The 26,073-nt window shown below is 37.3% G+C and overlaps 1 long non-coding RNA gene across 1 annotated transcript in view; it reads left to right on the top strand.

Annotated features, from left to right (window-relative positions):
• The window catches only part of LOC140526368 (uncharacterized), a 31,230-nt gene extending 6,296 nt beyond the window's left edge, over positions 1–24,934 (top strand). The window contains exons 2-3 of the long non-coding RNA XR_011974342.1: positions 11,351–23,188; positions 23,848–24,934. This is a non-coding gene — a long non-coding RNA (uncharacterized lncRNA). The remainder of the gene's footprint in view (positions 1–11,350; positions 23,189–23,847) is intronic.
• The last annotated feature ends 1,139 nt before the right edge of the window (positions 24,935–26,073 follow it).

The following is a 26,073-nucleotide window of genomic DNA, read 5'->3' as shown; positions in this document are numbered from 1 at the left end:
ATACATCTGCCACTCTAATGATGTAGACCTACAATGATTGTGTTAAAAAGTGGCAATGCATTGTAGCAATGTAGAGTAATGGGGGAAAAGTCATCGAGTTGAATTGTGAGTTCTAGATCCAGTTCTGCCACTCATTTAGCTAGGTGACCAGTAAATTATATTTTTAGAGAGAATTAATCATCTGTAAAATTAGGAATTTAGAGCACATAATCTTGAAGGTCCCTCCCCAGTTTTGTACTCTTATGCCTGAATAAAACTGGAACTGTTACTGCTACTCTGTCTCATTTTGTTGGCAACATAGAATTGATCAGATATGTTCATGGCACCACATTTGACAATACTTTCCTTTTAAGAAAACTAGCTTCCAAAAGGCACACATCCAGGGGCAGGTGCTCAGTGTTTCAAAATCTTTGGTCTGTTTTCAATTTGTCACCCCACTTGATTGGCATACACCTTCACCTCCTCTCACCTCTACATTTCTTGGCTCTTTTTGACTGTTTACAATTTTGCTTAGTCCTGGGTATATTTGTTTTACTGACCCAACACTCCTTATCTGTTACCTTCCTGGTTAAGGTGATCCTTGTAGTCTTTCCCCAAAAGTTAATCAGTGCTCTGTATTGCTTCCTTGGAAAATGGTTCTGTCTCATCCATTAAGTACCGTTGACAGCTACTCATCTTCCCATCTTAGACAAAATCCTGCTGTGTTCAAGTACTATAGCCCTGGGTGGCAAAGCCCACTTACTGATCCTTTCTGGCTAAGATATACTTTCACAGATTAGACCTGGAAGGAACCTTAGAGATCCTCTAGTTCATTCTTTCATTTTACAAATGGAGAAACTGAGGTTCAGAAAAGTGAAGGGATTTGCCCCAAATCACACGTGAGAAATAGTTGAGACAGGATTCATATCCTGATCTCCTGAAGTAAAAGCCAGCATTGTACCACTGCAACATAATGCTTCCCATGAAGAGGGAGGTGTCTGATAGTAAAATAAGAGCATGGTATAGTAAAGAACAGTGACTAGAATCAGAATTGTTGTTTATATCAATGTATATCTATCTATATACTTGTATGGTTTCTAAGTCAATATGCAGCTAATCAGGGATCCTCATACGTAGTTTAGTGGCCCCCATTTCTATCTGAATTTGGCACCACAATCAGTCTTGGTAAATTTGAGCAAAATCTTTGGTTTGGATAATACAAAATGGCTGTTAATCTGATACCTACACTTTCATTACCATTTTCCAGTATTCCTAACATTCTCTCCACCCTTTCTGACACCATCTGTACTGTTCTCCCATCACTACTGCCCAGCAGCATTTTTATTTATTCTATCAGAAGTGGTAGGAGCAGTAGAGCAAATTTTCTGAGTGAAGATGATGGTCTTAGCAGCCCATTGAATACAAGGGAAGCCAATGGGTGGGAAACTGTGACTTTGTAATTGGAAAGTTAGGGAAATTGGACACTGTTTCTGATCTCTGTTGGTCTGATAGTTTGTTAATTCAAGTCTCCCCCTTTTCTCTGCCTACATTTAGTTTTATGCAATTTACTTAATCTTTATCTATCTTATCTATAAAATAGAATAACAATAACACCTACCTCTCAGGGTCATCATGATGATAAAATAAAATAATATTTTTAAAGTGCTTTGCAAATCTTAAACTGTTATACAAATTCTAGCTGTAAGTAAGTAGCCAAATCCGTAAAGTATCTGTTTGCTTAAAAAAACAAAATCATCTTGTAGGGAAAGCGATTGAACCTGCGAGTTCATTGACATGGAATACTATCAACCAATAGAACACTGGCACCTTCTCTGCAAATTATAGTCTTAGTTGGTTTCTTAGAGCACTTAGAGAATAAATGACTTGTCGAGGGTCACAAAGTCAGTATTGATCAACAATTAGATCTGCAATCAAGTATTCTTGGATTTGAGGTTCTCCACGCACTATACCATGTTGCTTGGAAATTTTATTCTTTTATTAAATTCAACTCAAAGGCCAAGGGAACTAAAAAAGGAAAAATAATAAGAATAGTATTTATATAGTATTTTATTATCCCTATTTTACAAATGAGGAAAAATGAGGTTCAGAGAAGTTTGCTAGTCAGTATCTGAGGCAATTTTGGAATTCAATTCTTCCTAACTCCAAGTTCCATGCTCTATCCACTAAACTACCTAGATTGATAGAAGGAAAGAGACCGAGACAATGGTGCAGAAGGTCAATTTGACAGAGAAGAGAAAAAACTGGAAGAGACCACTTCCCCTATCTGTCATCCCAAAGGAATAACAGAAAGAGATTTCAATGATGAGAAACTTTCCTGAGCTTCACAGAATTATTATCAAAAGCTAGAAGGGAGAGAGGAGTGGGGAGAGAGAGTGAATACATTTGAATGCAGGTCACAATTTAAATCGCAGGATTTATAATACCTTAAAGCAAAGCCAGATTAGTACTAGTATAGTAGCTAGCATTTATGTAGCTCTTGAAGATTTGCAAAGCACTTTATGTATGTTATTCCATTGGATTCTCATAGCCTGTAATCCAGTATAACCTATGAGATAGGATCTATTATATCCTCATTTTACAGATGAGGAAATTGAGGCTGAGAGGTTAAATGACTTGCCCAGTATCACAAAGCTAGTTGGTGTCAAGGGCAGGTTTTGAACTCAGGTGTCATGTGGCTGTTCTTCAGTTGTTTCAGTCTTGTTTGATACTTAGAGACCCCATTTGGGGGTTTTCTTGGTGAAGGTACTGGAGTGGTTTGCCATTTCCTTCTCTGGCTCATTTAGAGTTAAAATGTTCTGCTTAGCTTGATCAACAACCACAAAAAACCCCCAAACCCAACCACCACTCTGCATATGTAAACCCATAAAAACAGTCTTTTAGTCATTCAGGAGATAAACAGAACTTCTTTCTTTTCAGAAACAGTAAGATAGCAGAGGCAGCATGAAAGAATAAGAATTTTTTAAAGTTAGGAGTTTTGACTGTGTAAAGGCAATTTGAGAATAACCAGGAACAAAATACATAAAGACCAAGTGTACTGGAACAGCATGTACTAAGAGATAGGACAATGTTACCTGTGTCTCCTGGTTTCTGAGCTTGACTGACTTTGCTGTTTCTATTAACCTTTCAAGGAAGTTCTATTCATCAGAAACAACATAATAGCTCATACAAAACAGGTGTGGTGGTATTCTCCACTACTGGGGAGGGTGAGGCTAGCGGACTGCTTGAGCTCAGGAGTTCTGAGTTGGCTAAGAGGGCTAAGCTAATCAGGTATCCTCACTACTTTTGGCAATAGTGTAGTGAGCCTCTGCTTGGGTGGGTGGGTGGGGGAGCACCAGGTTGCTAAGGAGAGGTTAGGGGGTCCAGGTTGGAAAAGCAAAGTTAACTGATCAGGCCATGAGCACTTCCAGTGTGGATGAGATAGAGATACTCAGTCTGCTAAAAACAAACAAACAGATCACAAAACAATATTTAGTAATCAATTAAGCAGTGACCCAATGCAAAGAAGGAAACTTGAGACTGGGAAATGCTATCTCTTTATTGCAAATGAGAAATTCTGCTTTGGTTGGGGGAAACATAAATAGAAACAAAGTTGACAGTTTACATATTGCAAAATATTTAAACATAGTTGTGGAAATGAAAATGATTGAGTTCCAAAGTGCTAAGTCCAAATTGTTGATACAGGTCATTTAACTGTCAGAGTTCCTTGGTAAAGGACTGTATTATTGAGAACTGGAGAGAAAAGCAAAGGCATAAGGAAATAGGAGAGCCAAGACAAAAGATTTGAATGAAGCACAATGGTTATGCAAGCATAAAGGAAGAAGAGGTATCTCAGAAACTCTTGTCATGCTACTACATGGAGGTGGACCTAACACCTGTGCTACACACATGACTCCTCTGTTGGATACTTAAAGCCCTTCACAACTTTCTCCTGATCTGGGCTCTCTACCCTTATTACACATTATTCTTTAGTATGAACAAACTAGTATGTGTCTGAGATGGGCCTTGAACCTGGGTCATCCTGCCTGAGAAAGCTCTCTAGCCTCAACACCAAACTACTAAAGTATGAGAGGGGGAATGTTGTATTTCTCACCCCAAACCCCTAGGATGTTAATTTCTTGAGAAATGGGAGTATTTTGATTTTTTCTTTTGAATTCTCATTGCCTAGCATATTTCAAAGCAGACATCTAATGTCCAGACAAGCTATTCTGTGTGTGTATACGTATGTATACACACATATACACACACATATGTATATATACACACATACATACATATATGTATATATATAGTGCCATCTCTTGCCATGTATGTAATGCACTCCCTTTTCATCTTCACTTCTAAGAATTCTTAGTTTCCTTCACAATTCAATACAAATGCAGTTTTCTACCTGTGGCCTTATCTCATTGAGGACTATTGACATATACTCAACTTTCCACTTTGTACAAAATCTAGCTGTACGCAAGGACTGTAGCCCTGGGTAACTAAACTTATTTGTTAGTTCTTGTTGTCTGAGACATAAATTCATAGATTAGATCTGGAAAGACCCTTAGAAATCTTCTAGTCCAGAGATTCCTAACCTTTTTTGTGTCCTAGACTCTTTTGGCAGTCTGGTGAAGCCTACAGACTGCTTCTTAGAATGTTTTTAAATGCATAAAAGAAAGTATATATTTACAAAGGAAACCAATACTCAATATTGTTATCATTGTTTTTTAAAGTTCATGAATCCTAGTCAAGAATCCTTGTCTTGTCTGACCCCTTCTATTTATTCAGGCTGAGAAAGGTCAAATGCCTTCTCCCTGATTGCTGTTGATCACTCTTCATGATCCTGTGGACCCCAGAATATAAGTGCTATCCATGGATACTGGATAGATGATTGGCAAAGATACTGGAATTGCTTGCCATTTTCTTCTCCAATGGATTAAGGCAAACAGAGGTTGAGTGACTTGCCCAGGGTCACACAGCTAGTAAATGTATGAGGCTGGATTTGAACTCAGGTCTTCTTGATTCCAGGTCCAGTGCTCTATCCACTGGGCCACCTGGCTGCCTCATCCTTAGTTGTTAATGCCTTAACATGATCATGTTTTATCTCATACACACACATATGTATACCTATGTGTATAGGCATATGTACATACCTATACACATAGGTATACATATGTATATGTTATTTATAAATATGTATAATCTATAATTTTCTCTTTATATCTAGATCTGTTGTGAGTTTCTGCTCTCTCTCCCCTCTTGAAGGCCGGAAATGTTTCATTTTTGATTTTGTATTCCTAGCATACTGCCACTTATAAGTAGTACTTAATACATACTTGTTAATTTTCATATACCAGACTTTGATTATATGTAGTTGCCATGCTATGGGGGAGATGGTTTGGATCATGGCATATCTGAATTCATGTAATAAATAGGTCATGTAATAGTCACTTTCTACTCTAATTCCAAATTTTTATTTTCCAAATTGCTCCTGTGGGGAATAAAACTCTCTCCTCACATCTGTCTTACACCTTTAAACCATTTGCAATTTTAAAAAATCTACAGCAGATTAAAAATATCCTCCTCTCTTTTCTCCTTTTCCTCCTACACTTGGTTGAAACTGCTCAAGATTGACACAGTTTATGAAGTACCTTTGTTCCCTAGCTTGAGCTCTGCTACCAGATCCTTTTCCCTCCCTCTTCTAGGGAAGGGTGCTTTTATTCCTGGGCTCCCATGTCTTGCCAGAATTTTGGCTGGCCTCTGCTATTTATTGATTCCAGGGCAGACTGTTCTGAGCATGAGCTGCTGGCAGCAGGAAGCCAGGATGTAGTGGACAAATTCTGGCCTCCTCAAGGTATTATTGGGGTGCATGCCAATTTTTAGAGATTATTTTGTAATCAATGCTTGTGGGATTTGTTAACTGCCACTAGTATAAATGCTAGAAGTAAATCCCCAGGGCATCAACTGGAGAAAAGGCCTTTAATAACAAGAAGCTGCCAGTGTCCACTGTGGGTACTCTGTGCTTATCTTGAAGGGGCATTGCCAATCTTTCTGAACTTGACTTTGTGTTTATGAACAGGCCTTTGGCACTAGACAAAGTAACTTGCTAACCTCTCTGAAGCATCCAGCCGAATTTTTTTTTCTCTTCATAGATTTAGAGCTGGAAGAAAATGTATAGGTTACCTAGTCCAAATTCCTAATTTGGGAGGTGGAGATTCCATGAAGGTCACAAAAATCAGTGTGGAAACTAGCAATCCTAAATAGTTTTTCTGAACTCTATGTTCTTTCCACCTCACTATACTGCATTCATTATATGCTAATTTTGTTTGTGATTACATAATGGATACTTTGGAAAATGCCTAGATCACTTAACATGGAGATCCCTTGCTTCTGGGAAAAGACTTCTAGCCTTCATCTGCACTTGGAACTAAAAAGGATAAGAGAAACAAACCAAAACAGAACCTTCCTCTGCACCCACTCTCCCCTGGATTCTTGAGACCACAGGATAAAAGGGAGGAGAAAGGGAATGTGGCCTTCTTCTTCAATTAGTGGCACTAGCATTATGGATGAACTGTGTGACCTTCATCATCTCTGGACTCAGAAAAAGAGAATGTGTGATCTGGCAGTTAAAAAAACAACAAAAAACTCAGCCTGTCCCAGTTATATAGACAATGGAAAGAAGCTACTCTTACCTAAGTCGCAGGGAAACACAGGATGTCTTTTTCCAGAAGCAGAGTGCCTCCATTAGGTGATCTGAGTATGTTCCGAAGTCCCCATCATAATTATAATCATACTTTGTACTTATCGGACATTTAAATGAGTATAAAACAGCATTAATACCATAGCAGCTATATGAAGGAGGCCCAGTGAAATTCGCTTTGTCCAGTTAACAAGTTTTGGTTATGGTTGCTATTTGTTTGGGGATTGCACTTGAGATTTCTTTGGTGTGGTTTCCACCTATGCAACCCATCTGTAACTTCTAGTATCCTGAAGCTCTAAAAGGTTAATTGACTAACCCAGGGTAAGAGCCAGTGGCAGAGAAATCCAGGTCTTCCTGTATTTTTTCACTCAGTAACATTGTCCTTTTTTCACTCAGTAACATTGTCTCTCTATCAAGAATCATACAGTTCTAGAATGTGAAATATCATCTGGCTTAACCCCCTTACATTTCTGATGTCCTGAAACATGAAGTGATTGACCTGAGGTGACTCAGCTAGTTAGTGGGGGATCCAGACCTCAAAGCCATTTCTTCTGAATCCAAGATTAACGTTCTTTCTACTCCATGCTGTAATGGAATCTACTCACAACAATCCAGATCATTCAAGGTTCAGCTCAGCTGTTACCTCCTATGTGAAGCTTCTCTGATTATTTGTTTGCTAGCACTTTGCTTTCCCTCAAGCAATAGGAAATGTGCCTTTATTGGTATAGGGAACTCCTAGATAAGAACATGCTTTTTTTTATCAGCTAGTATGTGTTGGAGATGGGACTTGAATCCAGATTTTCCTGACTCTCAGATGAGCTCTCTATCCTCAGCACCATAGAGTTAGAGTGTTATGCTATAAATGTATTTCCCACCCCAAATTCCAATAGGATGTAAATTTCTTGAGAAAGGGGACTATTTCAATTTTGCTTTTGTATGTCCAGTGCCCAACATATTTCAAAGCAGGGTCTAATGAAGAGGGATGTTGAATTGAATCAAATTAAATAGAATGTAAGGGGTCACTTTGAGGTGTGGCAATACCTCTGTCAGAGACAGTGTTTTGTCACAGAAAGAGCTCTGGACTCAAAGTAAGGAAACCTGTGATCAAATCAAAATAGTTTTAAAACTTACTATGTGTAGAGGAAAAGTCACTTAACCTTTCTCAGCCTCAGTTCCCTTCTGTGTAAATGGGAACAATAAAACTCTCTTCTATTTACTGTAAAGAGTCCTTTATGGAAAGAGGGGGTGGGGTCTCTCTGGGCCATGGATGACATGTATAAGGAAGATAATTATAACAGTGATTTCGAGGATGGATTATTAATGGGGAGAGAGTGAATGTAGTCAGTTCCACAATAGATGTTCTATTGTCTTCTTCAATCATGTTTAAAAATGCAACCTATTATCTTCTCCCTGTGTGATGACACACAGATTTATTTTCCTATGTGCCTTTGGCACCTCTAGCTTGGATCTATGTCTCTGCAAAGAGATGTAGCACCTATCACCTATTTCTGGTTGTGTCACATGAAGAAAGAGGCAAACTATTCTCCTTCCAAATCCCACCTTCCTCCTCCCTCTCCCATGTCCTCTATTCAGGAAGCCATTTATGTTAAGAACAGTGAGCTAATCTCAAAGTGAACTCTGAGCATACAGAGAAGGTTGTACATGATTGCTGCAACGCAGACAGTAGTCGAAGGGCTGGTGAGACTCTCTGAAACAACCAAGAACAACAAAGTGAGAGGAGAAGCCACCAAGACATAGCATTCCATGAGAGTTCTGTGAGCCTGAGAACAGTACAAGGAATTGTTATCTCAGTGGCTGAGAGGCAATTTTCTGAGAATACTCCTAATCAGGAAGCCTACATTATTTATGTTTAACGGGGCAACTGAGCATTAGATTCTGCCCCTCCCCTTTTCTGGGTCAGTTACATACTTCTAGGGGGAAAGGTAGTACAGCTACAGATTTACTCCAGATTTTCTGTATACTGGTGTACTTATTTGGGGCATGTTTATATTCAGACAAAAGCAAGCTTTCTTTCCAAAGAACTGAGATCTTAATTTAAGTCAATTCAATTAAACAGACATGTATGTGTGTATGTCTATAATAAAATTAGTATTTAGATAGAGTTTTATTATGCAAAACATTTTACAAATGTTAACTCATTTGTTCCTCACAACAACTCTGTGAAGCAGATACTGTTATACTTATTTATAAAATGAGGAAGTTGAGGCCCTCAAATCTGAGGCAGTATTCAAACTCAGGTCTTCCTGCTCTCCACTGTACAACTTAGTTGTTCTTCTATGTGTAGTAGACTGTACTAGGGGATGGTAAAGATAAAGAAGTTTAGATAAAACATAGCACTTTTCTTCTCTGAGTATATAACGTAGTGAAAGGAAGGGTGAAGGTCAATTGCTAACCAGGAAAAGCTTCCTGAAGGAAGTGGCATTGAGATGGGTTTTAAAGGCTAGGTAGGAATTTAGCAGTGGTATGAAAGGACATTATAGATTTAGAGAACAGTATAAATCAAAGCACAGTCATGAGAGCATAGGGTGAGTCTGGGGAGACAGGGAGTGGTCCAGCTTGGCTGGGACATAGATTTTGTGGAAGTTATTGGGAGAGGGGTTTGAGGCTCTAAGGATAGTAATGGAATGTGAAGTGCCTTGAATAGCAGGCCAAGGAAACTGAACTTTATTCATTAGTCAAGAGGGAGTCATTAAAAGGTGCTGACTAGATGTATATGGAAGATAAGTATGGCAGTGGTTTGAAGGAAGACTGGTGATGGGTCAAGAATGGATGAAGTCCCACAATACATAGCACTAACTACATGCTGAACACCTCTACATAAATGTCCCGTTTGGATTTCAAATTCAGCATGTCTAAAAATGGAGGTTATCATTTTCCCACCTGAACCTGCCCCTTCTCCAAACTTAACCATTTCTGTTGAAAGCAGCACTATCCTTCAAGTCACTAAGATTTATAACCTTGGAGACATCTCAACTTCTTTCCTATCCTTTCCTCTTACCTCTATATGTAATAAATTGGCAGCTGCTGTCAATGTCAAAGCCCCAACATCTGTGGCATCTTTCTCCTTATCTCTAGTTACATAGTCATCACTTTCATTCAGATCCTTCATTATCTTTAACCAGGATTGTTGTAATGTTGATGTCCTGATTTGTCTTCGTGCTCTGAACCTATGTAGGATATGCCTTGCACATTGTAGGTACTTCATAAATGTGTTTTAAATTGAACTGAGTTAGGAAGACAGAAGGTTATTCCAACAGATCAGGAAGGTAGTAATGGGACCAAAGCAAGCGTGGTGACATAAGTACAGGGGATATATGAGACGTGTTGCATAGGTAGAGTGGAAAAGATTTTTATGCCTTTTTATACCAGACATTTTCCAACATCTCCCCTCCCTCCTTTTGCCATACTGAGCCATCTCTTGTTACAAAGAAAAACAGTAGATCCAAATTGACTGATGCAGTGAATTCATATGACATAGGAGTATAGCCACCTGTATCTCCTTACTTCTCTATAAGGAGGAAGGAGGATATTTCATCATCTCTCATCTATTCTATGGAAATAATATTGATCATTGCCTTTAATTTTATTTTCTCTGCCTTTTAGAATTGTCAATTTATATTTTAATCATTATATACATTGTCCTTTTCCTGCTTAATTCACTCTGCACTAATTTATACAGTCCTCTTATTCTTTATGAGTTCGTCATAGTCATTATTTCTTACAAACTAATAATATTCCATTCCATATGTAATGGAAAAGTGCTTTGAATATCTTAAGGTATTTTGTACATGGTTATTATTATTAATGATGATTATTGTCAGCTCAAAGTCAGGGAGATAGGAAATGGAACACCAGTTTGGCTGGATCATAGAATGTGGAAAAAGGAGTAATGCAAAATGAGACTGGAAAGATCTGTTGTAAAGATGATGTCTCAGGTTTGGTCTAGTTCTAAGTTTCTTATTAAATTTAATTGACTAATAATGGTGAAAGCACATGAAGCAGCATTGTGCTTCCCCTTACATACTTTTTGCTTAAAGATATTGCCATTTTTTTTACAATGTTTATATAATTTTATTTATGGCATGGGCCTCTTACCTTATGGATAGTTTTGTCTTATAGATATGAGATAATAAAATAATTATCAACTTTAAATCATTATGAATAGTTAGTATTTATATAACTTCAAGATTTCTAATGCACTTTAAAATAAGGCTTTGCACACCTTAAAGTGCTATAAACATTAGCTATGTTTATTAATAATGATTTTTTTGGTTAATAATTTTATTACTATCTTATTAATAATAGCCATTTAAAGCACCCCCTCCTTTTCTGACTAAAATTGTACTTGGATGCTCCATTGTGCTATAGAGCTGACTCTTACAATTTATTCTAGTAAAACACAAGCTCTGGAATATACTATGGTGCTGGAAAAGCTTGAGAAAAAGTTTGGCTGTCATCTGACAGTAGAAATGATTCATCATCAGAGAGTTGGCTACCAGGTGCTGAATTTCTCTAGCTTCTTGTCTACTAAAGCATGAATAAGTTTAAATCTCCGTCAGTGGAGGAGGTACCCATATTAATGAAATAATATGTTTTTTGATGTGTAAGAACCATACTCTAACAGCATTTCTCTCTTTTTTCATTCAGATAACTTTGTGAATGGATAGCATCAGCCACAGTCGCCAGTAAGGAAAGTATAGACTCCCAAAACACAAGATCAGTGACTACACCTGTGAGAAGATTGATTAAGGGGAGTATTGGATCATTTTAATGAATTTTCCAATCAATAAAATTACTGACCAAGAGACTTTGTTTTGAGGTGCCTGAGGAGCAATTTTTGATGGAGAGTTTTGGTATGTCTACTGGCATCTTGCTGAGAGGAAACATGGAACTTCTAATTGGTTTTCTATGACTGGGATTGCTTCCAAAGTGATTGGCTTCCTGCAATTCAGAATAGCCTTATCATAGGATATGTCATTTGACTAGAAAACCATTATCCTCAGAAGAAGGGGAGCTGCCCCTTGTTATTAGACTATGTATTCCATTTGTCTGTTTTGACTTTTCCTTTGTTAAGGAGACAGAGTAGCCTGCTGCATGGTGGTGAGGGAGAACTTGGGGCACAGAAACTTGTGCCTGTACACACTCCCTCCCCACTGGGAACTGGTAAAAAGTGTCTTGGGCAGGAGAACAGGGAAGTTATATGAACTTGATTTAGCTTTCAGAGTAAGTCAGAGATTTGAGTTCCTGAGAATGGAATTTCCTAGCTTGAGAGATGGCAGCAGCCAGGAAATTGATGAGTTCCTATAGAATCACATAGTGGAAACAGACATGTGCTTGTCCATGTGATCCAGGATAGTAGTTCACTGACAATGTTTATGAACCCCAGTATCCTGTGTGTAACTGTGTGTGTATTTTTGAGAGAGAAAGAGAGAGACAGAGACAGAGAGACAGACAGAGACAGAGAAAAAAGGAGAGACTTCCACCTTTTAGATAATATGATACCAGAACCTAGCCTTCTAACCAGAGAAGGCAGCTTTTATTGGCAGCTCTAGCCTTGGAATTGTTTTGTGGATAACCCAAAATTTAAGAATGTCTAAGTTTGAGAGTTTAGGTATTACAATTTCTATAGAAAGTAGAGAATTTTTTACATATTTACTGGCCTGCTTTGACTCTGGGAGAAAGAATAGGATTGCCCACATGGTCCCTATGGCTAAAGGATAAAAACTATTTCCTGGAGTTTGGAGGGATGAGAGAGATTGGGGCCTTGTCACAGAACTCCATTTGGACAGTGCAAATTCTGCGAGAAGCAGTTTACTTATTTATCATCCTCCTAAATATGTCTACCTTCCAGAGGCAATTGAAACCACAGTATGATACTATGAATCTTACTGGGACTGTTCAGAATCCGGTGGGAAAGAGGGACTCACTGGAATGTCACCAGGTTGCCCAGAGAGCAGCCCCAAATTCAGTTTACACTTGAGAAGAGGTTATGAGTTATTTGGGTGCTTTATGTGTTTCTGTGTTTATCTCTGTGTTTCTCTGAGTTTTCTGAATATTTATCTTCTGTGGGCTGAAATAAATGAGAGCTACCCATACACAATATTAATGTGAACGCCTTTACAGGAGCTGGAGGTTCTGTTTCCCACACTCAGAAAATTTAATCATAAGTTGGACTTGACTTGTATTTTGAGTTTTTCCTGGAATAATTCCAGGTGAGGAAAATGAGCCAAAGAGAGAAAATGACCCTTTTGGGTCAGCCCCCAGGACTGGATCTGAATCTGAGTGATCCCAGAATCTTGGAAGGTGTGGGCTGCTTCCACAATAACAACAAAATGTCCTGTTGGGGAAGGACAGCATGATTCCCATATGAGGCAACCAAGCACACAAATTGTTAGAGTTTTTTGACAGAGTCAGTAATCATGGGGACAAAGAGGAACAGGTGGTTATTATTTAAGCCTTCAAGAAATCTCTGGCATGGCTTTACATGAAAGGCTTCTAAAACAATTGAGTTATTATGACATTACTGGATACATTTTATCATGGGTAGAGAACAGTTCAAAGACAGGAAGGAAACAAAAGCAGAGAGTAAATGGATACTTCTCTGGAAAAGTATTACGTAAAGTAAGAAAGGGTCTGTGAAGAGTCTTGCCCCTACTTGCGTCAGAGTTCTCCTTACTTAGATGTGCCTTCTGACTGAGGTATTACTGAGCATCTGAGGCTCTTACTCTTTAGTAGAGATTAGGAAAGCCTACTAACTGCAACAATGAGCCTTGTCAAAGAGTAGGAAGAAACACTGGGTTTGGAATCAGAGGACATCTATTTTAAATGTTGTATTTTCTACTTGCTACCTTTTTGGCGATGGTTGGGAGTAGATAGGGATGTGGGAGGTTGTGACTTTTTAACTTGATGGGCCTGTTCCCAGAAGGCCACATGCCTCATGCAGCCAATTTAGAAGATCAGGACAAGGAACGCTTCCTGAACCACCAAAAAGAGGGCAAAAACACCAAGAGAGGAGCACTGCTTCCTACCCAACAGAAAGGATCATAGCTAGACTTGGGAAGGACCTTAGAGGATATAAAGTCACCTCATTTTAGGAAACTGAGTCACAGAGAAGTTAAGTCACTTGTTCATGGTCAAACAGCTAGTGTCTGAGGTGAGATTTGAACCCAGGCATTTGTGACTGCAACTCCAATGGAGGCGGGGAGGGAGACTGAGGCTGAAACCATTTCTCATCTAGTTTGATCATGTTTCAAGTCATACTTCTTTTTTTACTGGGATTTAGAACTGGTTGGCTCTTCTGTGTTAAGGTATTCTAAACTGTGGCGTATCTGAAGGTCAGCATAGCTGTGTACTATTTAGCCAGCAATGAAACATTTTAAACAAATACAATTTAACCCTGTTCATAATAGAAGGATACATTCCCAATCAATATAAAATGGTTTCTAGACAGAGATGTGATAAAGGTATCATACTCATTCCATTTGTTTCAAAAAAGAAGTTACCTTGATGTAAGTTGTAAGTCAAGGATAGTTAAGAGTCTAAGAAGTAGAGGTAGGAAATGTGTATATTCCAGACATTGGGGACCACTTGGGTAAAGATAAGGAGATAGGAGATGGAAGATGATGAAAATGGTATGCCAGTTTGACTAAAAAGGAGAGTGTGTGGATAAGACTAGAAAGACAGACGGGAGCCAAACTGCAAGAGACTTTGAATACCAACTTGAGGATTTTCCATTTTATCCTTAAAAATTATGGGAAGGCATTGAAAACTTTTTTGAATAGAGAAGTCACATAGTCACATTTGTGTTTAATGTATGTCATTTTGGCAGTTTTGTGGAGCATGAAGCTGAGTAAATAGACATAGATGACAAGGAGACCAATGAATAAACATTTGTTGAATTTACTCATATTTTTATAAGGAAAGCTTGTTATCTGTTATTCGCTCATTTTATTCCTATACAACTCTTTGTGAACCTATTTGGGATTTTCTTGGCAAGGGTATTGGAATCATTTGCCATTTCTTTCTCCAGCTCATTTTACTGGATGAGAAAACTGAGGCAAATAGGGTTAAGTGACTTGCCCAGGGTTACACAGCTAGTATCTAAGGCTGGATTTGAAGTGAGGTCTTTCTGACTAGAGAGCTGGTGCTTTATCCACTGTACCACTTAGCTGTTAGGAGAATCAAACTTATTCATCTTTTTGAAAACTGGGACAGTCATTCATTTCCAGCCATGTTAGCACCTCTACTAATTTCTGCTATTTTTCAAGAATCATAGTGACTCCACAGTAACATTCACATATTAGTTCTGTAACATATTTTTTTTCAGACTTGTCACTTGAACTCATGGAAGATAACTGGGTGTTTGCCTAGTATTTTCTTATTTATCTTGGGCTTAAATGACCTATTAACCTTTTTTTTTTTTTTTTTTGGTTCTACACTTTCCAGCCTGATGATTATTCTTGTTAGAGAGTTGAATAGTTTGGTCATACCTCTGGCATCCATTATTACCATTCTATCTATAGGAATCCTTTCTTTTCCCTTAGTCATTCACTGTAGCTTTAAAGAGTTAATTTCTGCTGTCTATCATTCACTGCAAACCTCAGCCCCATTCTGAACTTTTGCTTTTTTGATATTTTATATTAGCCCAGTTCCCTTTTAGTATTCATCTTTTTGTTAACTGCTTTTGCTTTCATCTTTGGTATCCTTTTTTCCCCCCTCTTTTTTTTAAAAAATCTCAGTTGTTGAATTCTTGTGTGGCCCCCTTGGCCTCTTCAAACAATTGCTTTCCCTACCCCCTTCATTATCAAGTTCATTTTATTTGTGTGGTTAGAATTCTGTTCCTGAGTACATCCCATTTGTTTTGTGCTAACTTGTCCTGAACTGTTTTAAGCTGTAGGCCCCAAACTCATTGAGTTTTATTCTCTGCAAATTTAGGGTGCACATCAGGCTTTGCTTGTCTTTTCCCTCTTTATTTATTACAAACTCTAAAATGGAGGTGGTCATTTCCTTTTCTATTTTTAGCAGTTAGTTTCTCCTCATTGCTCTAAATCAGATCAGTTCATCTTGATTGATTAATCAATCAACAGACATTTGTTAGATAAGTGCCAGGCACTATTCCAAACACTAGGAACACAAAGAATCAAGAAAAGCAGTTCTTTATTCTCAAGGAGATTTTCAGTGGGGAAGACATCATGTATGTAAACGAGTACATACAGAGTTGATAGAAGGCAAGCTTAGAAAGGCACTCACAGCTTGAGGACTAGGAAAGGTCTCCTGCTAAAGCCTTTGAACTGAGTACTGAAGGAAGTCAGGGTTTCAAAGAGGTGGAGATGAGGAGGGGGAGCATTCTAGGTATGGGGAGACAGTCAGTCCAAATGCATAGTTGTGGGAGATACCGAGCATTATAAGGAACAGCAAGTGAATTAGTATGACTGGAGATCAGAAAGCTAGGAAGAGCTCAAGTTGTGAAGAGCTTCAGATGCTGAACAGTTTGTATTTCTTCCTAAATGTAAAAGGCAGTCATTGGAATTTATTTAGTTAGGAGGTAGCATTACTAGACTTGTGCTTCGATCATTTTGGAAATTGTGTGGAGAATGGATTGGAGACAGGAGAAACTTGAGTCAGGGAGATTAATAAGGAGGCTGTTGCCATAGTGCATAGAGGTGATGAGAACTTGAACTATGGTACTGGTTGTATGAACAGAGAGAAGCAACTCAAGATTAATAGTTCTCTGTATTGCTTCCTCCATGTAGTGGAGAATGAAATGATTATTAAGGCTAGTTAAGAACTTGTCAGATGTTTGACTTAAATTAAGAAGTTCTGAATGTAAGAGTAGTTGAAATCCCCTGTTACTCATTTTTTTTCTCTCTTTCCCTTTTCTCCCCTCCTCTCTCTTTTTCTCCTTTCCATTTCCTTCTTCACACCTTTTTTCCTCTCCCATGCCTACATGCCAGGCAGTGATGCGAGCCCCAAATAATAAAGCATTTGTTTCTTCTTTCTAGTTATTCTTGAATATAATCATATCTTTCCTGTTTCTTCCTTTATTAAATCTCACCCAATTTCTTTTCATCATGCTTTCCCTTCTATGTCAAAGATATATTCTTATGTGTTTCTGAAACATCATGCTACTACTCCCCTGTCCCTTTTGATGTAGCATCTTAATTTTGTACAAGGTAACCCATTTTATAATTATTTTTATGTCATGTCTCATGTCCTACTAAATTTTGGTGATGCATTTGAAGCAAGATTTACCTCTTTGTATTAAGAACTCTAATTCAATTTATTTACTTCTCATTCTCTTCACATTTGTGTATAGACATCTAAGACTGAGTTTTTATTACTGTTCTTTTTCTTGGCCTTTTTTTTTTTTTTTACTATAACCTACTGGGCATTATATTTTTCTTTCTTTTCCGTGACATCGGACTTAGTGGTTATGAATTGACATTTTTTTCTCTCTGACCCTTCATTTTCAATTTTTAAGGTCCTCTTTATCAGATCTGGAAGTTTCCAGGCAAATTTTTTTTTATTGGTCCTCAGATCAAATAGTCATCAAGCATTAATTAAGCATGGGAAGCAAAAGACAACAAGCATTTATTAAGTACCTTCTATGCACAAGGGCCTGTACTTTACAAATGTTATCTCATTTGATCTTCACAACAACCCTGTGAGGTAGGTGCTATTATGACCCCTATTTTACAGTTGAAGAAACTGAGGCAGATAAAAGTTAAGTGATTTGTTCAGGGTAACTGAACTAATAAACATCTGAGGCTGGATTTGAACTTATTGGAATCCAGGCCTACCACCACTTAGCTGCCCTAGGACATTTATCCCAGGTACTTTGCTAGAAGCTGGGACTAAAAAACAAAAACAGAAATAAAATTACCTTTTCTCAAGGAACTTAATTCTATCAGAACACATCAATAGATATATTCTAAGCTTGGCTAAAAGCTTTCATTCCCGTATCATAAGCCATGAACCAGAAATCCAAATCTTCTTTTCTGATACCATTTATTCCTCATCACACACACACACACACACACACACACACACACACACACAGACACACACACAACCTAGAAAAAGAACAAATAACCTTAACAAATTGAAGAGTGGATGAAAGCAGCTTTTATATAATGACAGACTCAAAAGATTAGAAATGAAGGCCAAGAGAAGACATGATTGAAGCCTATTAAACCATGAAGGGTGTGGATGGAGTACATTGAATTATCTCATAGACCATATAGTCAACTTCCCCTCATTCTTTAAAAGAGAGAAAGGAAGCTTAAAAAGATTAAGTATCTTGCCTAAAGGCACATAGCATGTAATTAATATCTTGCCTGAGAAGATTTGAGTTGTATTGAGTGCAGTGCAGATCCCTTCTATTTCTTATGTGTTTGGTCCTATAGAACACAAACCCATTGAGGGCAGGAACCCTTTTTTTAAAAAAGTAGTTTAATCCCCTTCACAGAGCAAACACTTAACAAGGATATGCTAAATTGAAATGCTTATTGAGAAGAAATAAAATAAGGGGCAACATGTGAAGCTTGAAAGAGCTAGTTTTAGAAACAAAAATGAAAGCACGTACTTTTCTAAGTTATGAATAGTAGACATATAAAACTCATTGTGACTTAAGTCTGGAATTAATGGGTCTAAGAAGAGCTTAAATAAAGATATATCCATACCCTGTTACTAAAGAGGAAATAAAGAATGTTGGAATAACCTTTTAAGATTGATGTCTTGGAGAACAGCTAAGATGCTCTTTCCTAAAAGGTTCTTGGTCTCACTGTCAAAGAATTAATACTAGGCTGGATGTCATTTCTTAAACTCTTAGGTAAGAACTAATACATTGTTTTGACATTTGAACAGTTAGTTATGTAACTTAATGGCAGAGCTGGAAATAGAAGCCATGTCTCCTGACTTCCATTTTAGGCCAACTCTGGGGTATAGTTCTTCTACCAAATGAGAACATTGTTGGCACTGACAATTTGCTAATTGTTAACAATACTAAAAACAACAATTTCATTGATCTTTCAGATAAAATTACTACCAGATGAAACAAATGATTCCTTTTCTATTCCTAGCTGATTGCCAACATCTGAGTCCAAGAGCAACTTCCAATACAGATTATTTCATGAATAAACAGAACATTTCTCATATCGTTATTGACATAATAGTTCTCTGAAGTCCTATTCCAATGCTTCATGATGGCATAGGACATGACCCTAGGTTCTCAAAAGCTATGCCAACCAAGAAAGCAAGCTCTGGCAGGTCCTACCAAGCTGGAAAGCCTTCAAGCATGAATCTGGCAACAGACTGCATCAGTATTTTTTAAGGACCAGCGTAACTAAGTTTGGAGAGTCCCATCACTAGAGGCTTGGCTACCAGGTGATGGATGTTTTTTTAAAACCACAACCACTCATGAAACTATTCATGAGAGGGATTACAATCTTTATTGGTCTAGAAGAATACCCACATTGACGAAATCACAAATCCTTGAAGTATTACTATGACATAAACTTTAAAAGAACAAAAACAAACAGTGAACCTAATTAAGAAAAAAAAAAAAACAACCCAACACTCCAGTTTCAAAGTAAAAAGTATCTGAGAAATTTTCCATTGCCCAATACCTTCACATACTGGAAAATATGCTACATGGTAGTTTTGAGTAAACATTTGCTTTAGGTTTTACTCACTTCTGTGCTACCTAGTCTATTAATCATTAACACTGCAGAAAACATATGCTTACTTCTTTCCAAAGGGCACCTGATAGGGTTCAATACTGTCCTTTTTAGAATCTTAGCTTTGGAAAGGACTTTCAGTATCATTGAAGCTCAGTCTTAAAGCTGGAAGGGACTTAGAAATTCTCTGGGAATAGCCCCTCATTTCACAAAACAGGAAACTGAGAATGAAAAGAGTTAAATGGCTTACCCAGGATCACAGAGTTAATTAGCACTAGAGTTAAGACAAGAGGAAAGGTCTCCAGACTCCCATTCTTTCTCTCTGAAACATTGCCACCCCTTTCATAAAGATTGACTAAAGATTTAGGCTATGTCAACATAATGTCCAAACAATCTTCAATTAAGTTTACTGGGTAAAAAAATAATCAATGAAACAACCATTTCATTAACTGCATGTCTGTCAGACTTCACATTCAGTGTTCATTATTGGTAGCATTCCTTAAGACAGTAACCAAGGGAAAGAACTTAGAGCTGTAGGTGAAAATAAAGCTTGTTAAACATAAGCTAGATATGCCTGTTTCCAGTAATGAGAGCTGAGCAATATAAAGCCTAATTATGCTCTAAAAGAGGATGATGACTCATATTTATGAAGTTACTTTAAGATTTACAGAGCCCTTTCATCACACTAAACCCTGTTTAGTTGAGTTGTACACATTTTATTATTCTGATTTTACAGATGGGGAAATTGAGGCCCAGAAAGGTTAAAAGTGACTTCTCCATAATTATACAACTCCATAAGTATAAAAGCTGGAATCCCAAAACAGATCTATTGATTTGAAGTCCAATGCCCTTTCTATGGTATCACACTGATGACCTGTTACCCTGGGAGGAAGAGCCTTCTTGCTCTAGAGTACCTCACTCAAAAAACTAGGTTCAGTGCCAGCCCAAATATGAGTTTTTTGGCAAAACTAATACTTTGTGGATGCATATTTTATACTTAATTTGCTGAACTACTGCCATGGCTGTCTGACAGAGTTGGCAGCCTTTTGTAGAGGGCATATGCTGAGTCTTCACTTATTCATTCCCTAAGAAGCAGGGAATGACTAATTGTGATTTTGTTCATCTCAATTCAACTCTACTCAATTCCATTCAACAAACTAAAGTGTCTAAACTTCTGCTGTGTACCAGGCACAATGCCCTATAGGCAACTGATATACAAAATAAAAAACATTTCCTGGCCTCACAGAGCTTGTGTTCTATTGAATGGAGAATCCATGATCCTCCTACATGGCTGCCAAATGATAATATTTCTGCCAAAATAATCTTTCCAAGACAAAGTTATAACCATACTGCTCCTTGCACAAGGAGCTCCCATGTGGCTCCCTATTTCATTGAGGAAAAAATAGAAACTTTCTACCTATTACACATTTTTTTCCAATGTACTTTATATTCTGGGTAAATATATCAGTCTTGATATGTTATAAATGAAACCAATATGAGGAAGGAAGTTGCAGCTAAATAGAAGGATGGTTCACAGATTCTCTTTGGAGAGGATTTGACAGGATTTATTTTATTTTGTATCCAAAGGCAATATTAGAACCATCATTTAACGAAAGGGATCTTAACAGTGTATTATGTCATGGACCCCTTTGACAACCTCGTGAAGTGTATGGAACTCTTCTCAGATGATTTTTTAAAAAAATTCATAATAAAGGGAACTGCTAAATTTCAGTTAGAAGTTAGTAAAGAAAAAGATGTAATTTTTTTCCCCCCACCATTCAAATTTATGGACCCTTGAAATTTTAACCCCGGATGAAGAACACATGATATTATGGCACACTTGGTTGTCTCATATTTCATTGCTAATGATTAATATTTACAAAAATATGATGATGGATATAATTGTAGCTTATACACTGACATCTGTTGCAAAAGGTAAGGAAGTAGAAAAATTCAACAAAGAACTTGTTAAGACCCTCAAAATTAAATCAATTTTAATACTTAGAAATTTGAATGTAAGAATAGTCATGGGGACGACCTTGACTAACATGTTGGAAAATACTATTCAGGAATCAGAAACAAAAGATACACTCTCCCTCCTTCTCCCTCCCAAAGGAAAAACTTATAGATTGTACAGGTGTGTTTGTATCAGTAGTATATATATCTATATCTATCTATTATCATCTATCTGTCTATCTATCTTTTTTCCACAGAAGAGAGATAGAAGGCACTTTAAGAGGTAGTAAGGGTCAAATGAGTTCTTGAAAAAATGAAATAGATTAAATCTTGCCAGGAAGTGACTGGTTACTAAGGAACAATTATTTCCAAAATTACCATTTAATACAGTTAGATCTGCATCCTGATCTATTTAAGTAAGCTGTTGTTGATAGAAAAGGGAAATGGATAAAAGAAGAGACCTCCATATAGACTAGCAACATTTTCTATGGAATTTTAAATGATGTAAATCAATTACCATAACAACAAGAAGAAAAGAGCCTAGAAATCACCTCTACAGAAAATAAAACAAAGCAAGGATATTTGAGTAATATGATAGTCAAGGACATTACTGGTTTAGAATATCAACACATTTATAAAATTTTGTGTAGGAGGATAGTAGCAAGGACCATGCTTTTCCTTTCTTTGTATCACCAGGGCTCAGCACAGTGCTTGGCATATACCAGGGGCTTAAGAAGCACTTACTGACTGATTGACTGGATTATTAGTCTCATAAAACAATGAGAAGCAGTGGAGGGTCTATGATATGTTAAAATATTTTTGTTCACTTTGTATAAACTGAATTATGGGTTATAATGTTCATATATCTATATAGCATTAGCATATTTACTACTTAGAAAAGGAGGTAAACTGCTTATATAGTGAGATAGGGGGCTAATCAATGGATAATTGTTGGACAACCTATATGCTCCATTGGTATCCATACAATGTCAAGAGAGAAGACATTTCTCAGCATCTTAGGTCACTCAGCTAGGGAGAACGGAGGATGTGTGTCATAGGTGGAGAAAGACTGTATGGTCTGAGGTCAGCGCTGTTGGAGAGAACACTCTCATCAATGATTTCTCAGATCAGTAGAGTTATCAAAATAAGTGTGTTACATCAATCATTTGAATAGTATGTAAACTTCTTTTGTCTGCCAGCCAGTCAATAAACATTTATCAAGTGCTTATACTACCCTGAAAAATCATCCCAGTTAGCCATCAACAAATATGTATTAAGCATCTACTATGTACCGGATACTGTGCTAAGTGTTTGGGACAGAAAGAAAGTCAGAAGACAGTCCTTGCTGTCAATGAGCTCACAAAAGGAAAAATAATATGCAATTATATACAGGATAAATTGGAAATAATCAACAGAGGCACTAGAATTGAGAGAGATTAGATAGATTTCCTTTAGAGGAGGGATTGTTTAGCTTTTGTCTTTGTATCCACAGAATCTAGCATAATATCTTGCTCATAGAAGGTACTTAATTTGTATTTGTTGAATAAAATTGCATTGACTCTAAATAGGCTCAGGAGTGGGGCTAAATTTCATTCATTAAAAAGAATAAATGTTGAAGCTCCTTAGCATGAGGTTATGCTTTTATCCTTCTAGTACATAGTGGCCTCTATTCTAAGTTCTTTTTCCAAAGCAAACATAATATTTGAATTGTGAATATTGTGAAATCACACAGGGAAATGATTATGTCTTATGTTGCTGCTTTTTCTCCTGAAGGATTCCAAGTATTCTGCAACTTGATGAAGAGATTGTTTTGTGCTTCACTGAAAAGTGACTCTGTCTATGATGAAATAAGGTGGGGGCTTTTATAAGGTACACAATACAATATTTTGACAAGAAGTATTCCTTTGGGGGAATAGATAAAAGACAGATGATTTGTACTGATGCTAGGATTCAGCAAATGAATAGGGGCTATTTTAAGGTCTTTACTGATTTTAAGTGACTAGAACCTTATTTTAAGTTCTCTGTAGGTTGCATGACATATAAATTCTATTGGGTAGACTAGTTTGGGTTTCTACCCTGAGCAAGAGAAAGTGTCATCATCTAATCATCAGCTTCAGAAGATTAAAGATTTAGAATGAATTGGTATCTTATATTTCATTTAACCCAATCCTTGGGAGGTAGCTGGGTGGTTCAACGGATAGAGTACTGTGGCTAGAGTTAACAGTAGCAGCAGCAGCAACAACGACATCAACAACTAATATTTACAGAGCACCTACTAAGTGCAAGGCACCATGCTAAGTATTTTACACATATTATCTCATTGGATTCTCACAACCATCCTGTGAGATAGAGGCTACTATTATCCCCATTTTAGTTAAAGAAACTGAGGAAGACAGAGATTATTACTTGCTCATAGTCACACAGCTAGTAAGTAGGAGAAGCTAGATTTGAACTCAGTTCTTACCGCTTTTCCTCCCCTCCCTTTCTTTCTCCTCTCCTCATTTTGTGTAGTATAGTCTAGTTTATCCCAATCTGTGGAAGAAATATGACACAGGAGAAAGAGCACGGATTTGGAGGTAAAAGGTCTCGTTTCAAATTCAAACTTTCACACTTTTCTTGGGCAATCTTGGGCAAATCAATTAAACTTTCTGGACCAAGTTCTTCATCTCTAAAATGAAGGGGTCAAATTCAATGACCTTTACATCTGACACATATTAGGAGCTTAATAAGTGTTTATTGATTGTTTGATTATACCTCTAGATCTTAGGAACTGTTAACTTATTCTCTTCTCAGGTACCCAAAAGGATATGTTATTTCTGGGTGTGAGTATTTTCTCCAGTAATTCAGATAAATGAGAAACTAGGTTACACAATAGATAAAACACTGGAGACAGAAAGGACTGATTTCAAATCCTGTCTCAGATACTTTTGTTGAATGATTTCAGTCATGTCTGACTCTTTGGGACTCCCATTTGAGGTATTCTTGGCAAAGATACTAGAGTGGTTTGCTGTTTCCTTCTCCAGTTAATTTGACAGATGAGGCAACTGAGGCAAACAGTGTTAAGTGACTTGCCCAGGGTCATACAGCTAGTAAGCATCTGAGGCCAGATTTGAACTCGGGAAGATGAGTCTTCCTGACCCCAGGCCTAGCACTCTATCCACTTTGCCACTTAGCTACAACCCCACCTAGATACTTTTTAGCTGTATAAACCTGGACTAGTCACTTAACCTCTTTGGGTCTCAGTTTCCTCATCTGTCCATAGAGTTGTTGTGAGGATCAAATGAGATAGTATTGGTATAGATAGTATAAGGTATTGTAAACCTTAAAAATCTACATAAATGTTAGCCATTATAAATATGGTTATTATTATGTTCCACCCACATGTGCCCCACTTCTTGCACTCTTATACAAGTCTCTCCATAAGTTTTCCACAGAACATTCATTCAAGGTGCTGGAGACTTACTTCATTTTCTCTTAACATAATGAAGAAAACAATGGCACATATGGACTGACTGCTCATTGATTATGCTTCCCCCTCACTCCATCCCCAGGCACCTTTCCTATCTCTCCAGAATTTCTATTCTACTCTGTCAGAAAGACTTTCTCCAGAACTTTTTTTTTTACTTTATATTTTTATTTTTTCACATTTTTATTTTTAATTTATGCACTAAAACAAACATTTCCATAACATAGTAATAAAAATATGATTGCACATGAAAATAAAAATCTATTATGTGCAACTTGTTATTCCTTTTAAATATATAAAATTGTTACCATGTAAATTTCTCTTTTTCCTTCCCTTTCCTCCTGCCCCAGACACAAATATATATATGTATATACATATATATAAAATTATTCTATACATGCATCTATTTATCAATTCTTTCTCTGTATACAGATAGCATTTTTCTTCATCTGTCCTTTATTGTTAATTTGGATATTTTATGGTAAGTCAAGAAGTAGGAGTATAGAATCAGAGACTCTACTTTTTCTATAGCTATAGAGACTGGCCTGTGGTTTTCTTGATATGGGGAACTCTCAGATGAGGACACTCCCTCAACCAAGGTAAGTCAGCACCTTCTCTGTGTCTTGTCTTAGAGAGCTGCCTAGAGCCCCGAGAGATTAAATGATTTGCCTACTCAACCGTTACTCAACCAATAACGTGTCAGAGTCAAGAAGTGAATCCAGGTCTTCCTGGCTCTGAGGCTAGTCCTCTATGCACTAGGCCCCTGCCTCTCAATTCTGCTGTATTCACAGTTATTTAGGGCTGTTCCCTTGCATGTGAATGGGGGTTGTAGTTTAAGGACAAATCCTGGGTCATAAGATCAGGTTTCTGGAAATTGCCGTACAGTTTGTGGTTGACTGTTTCTGCTGATTCAAGAAAACTATTTGCTTTTTTAACTGTGTGGACCCAAAACATTACACTCTCTGACCACAAAACAAAAAACAGACTTACCTAACTTAGGAGAGGAGACTCAAGTGGCTTAAAAAAAGGGAGGAAAAGAACACCACTACACTTTATTTGTAGACAGATTTTAGTTCTAGTTATTTACAAGGTGTCTTTAATAGCCATGTTTATTTCCAAAATATTACTCAAAATAGCCTTGATTTAGAGATTGGACTTTACTAAGTGGAGGGAGCTACAAAAATAGCTACTTAAAAAAATAATTAATTCAATTTCAGGGTGGAAATAGCACACAGCACAAATTCTATAATTTATATTCCAGCTGATTGCTA

Source organism: Notamacropus eugenii, chromosome 2 (genome assembly GCF_028372415.1).
Source record: "Notamacropus eugenii isolate mMacEug1 chromosome 2, mMacEug1.pri_v2, whole genome shotgun sequence".
Classification (NCBI taxonomy): Eukaryota; Metazoa; Chordata; class Mammalia; order Diprotodontia; family Macropodidae; genus Notamacropus; species Notamacropus eugenii.
This window is presented reverse-complemented; position numbering and strand designations above follow the sequence as displayed.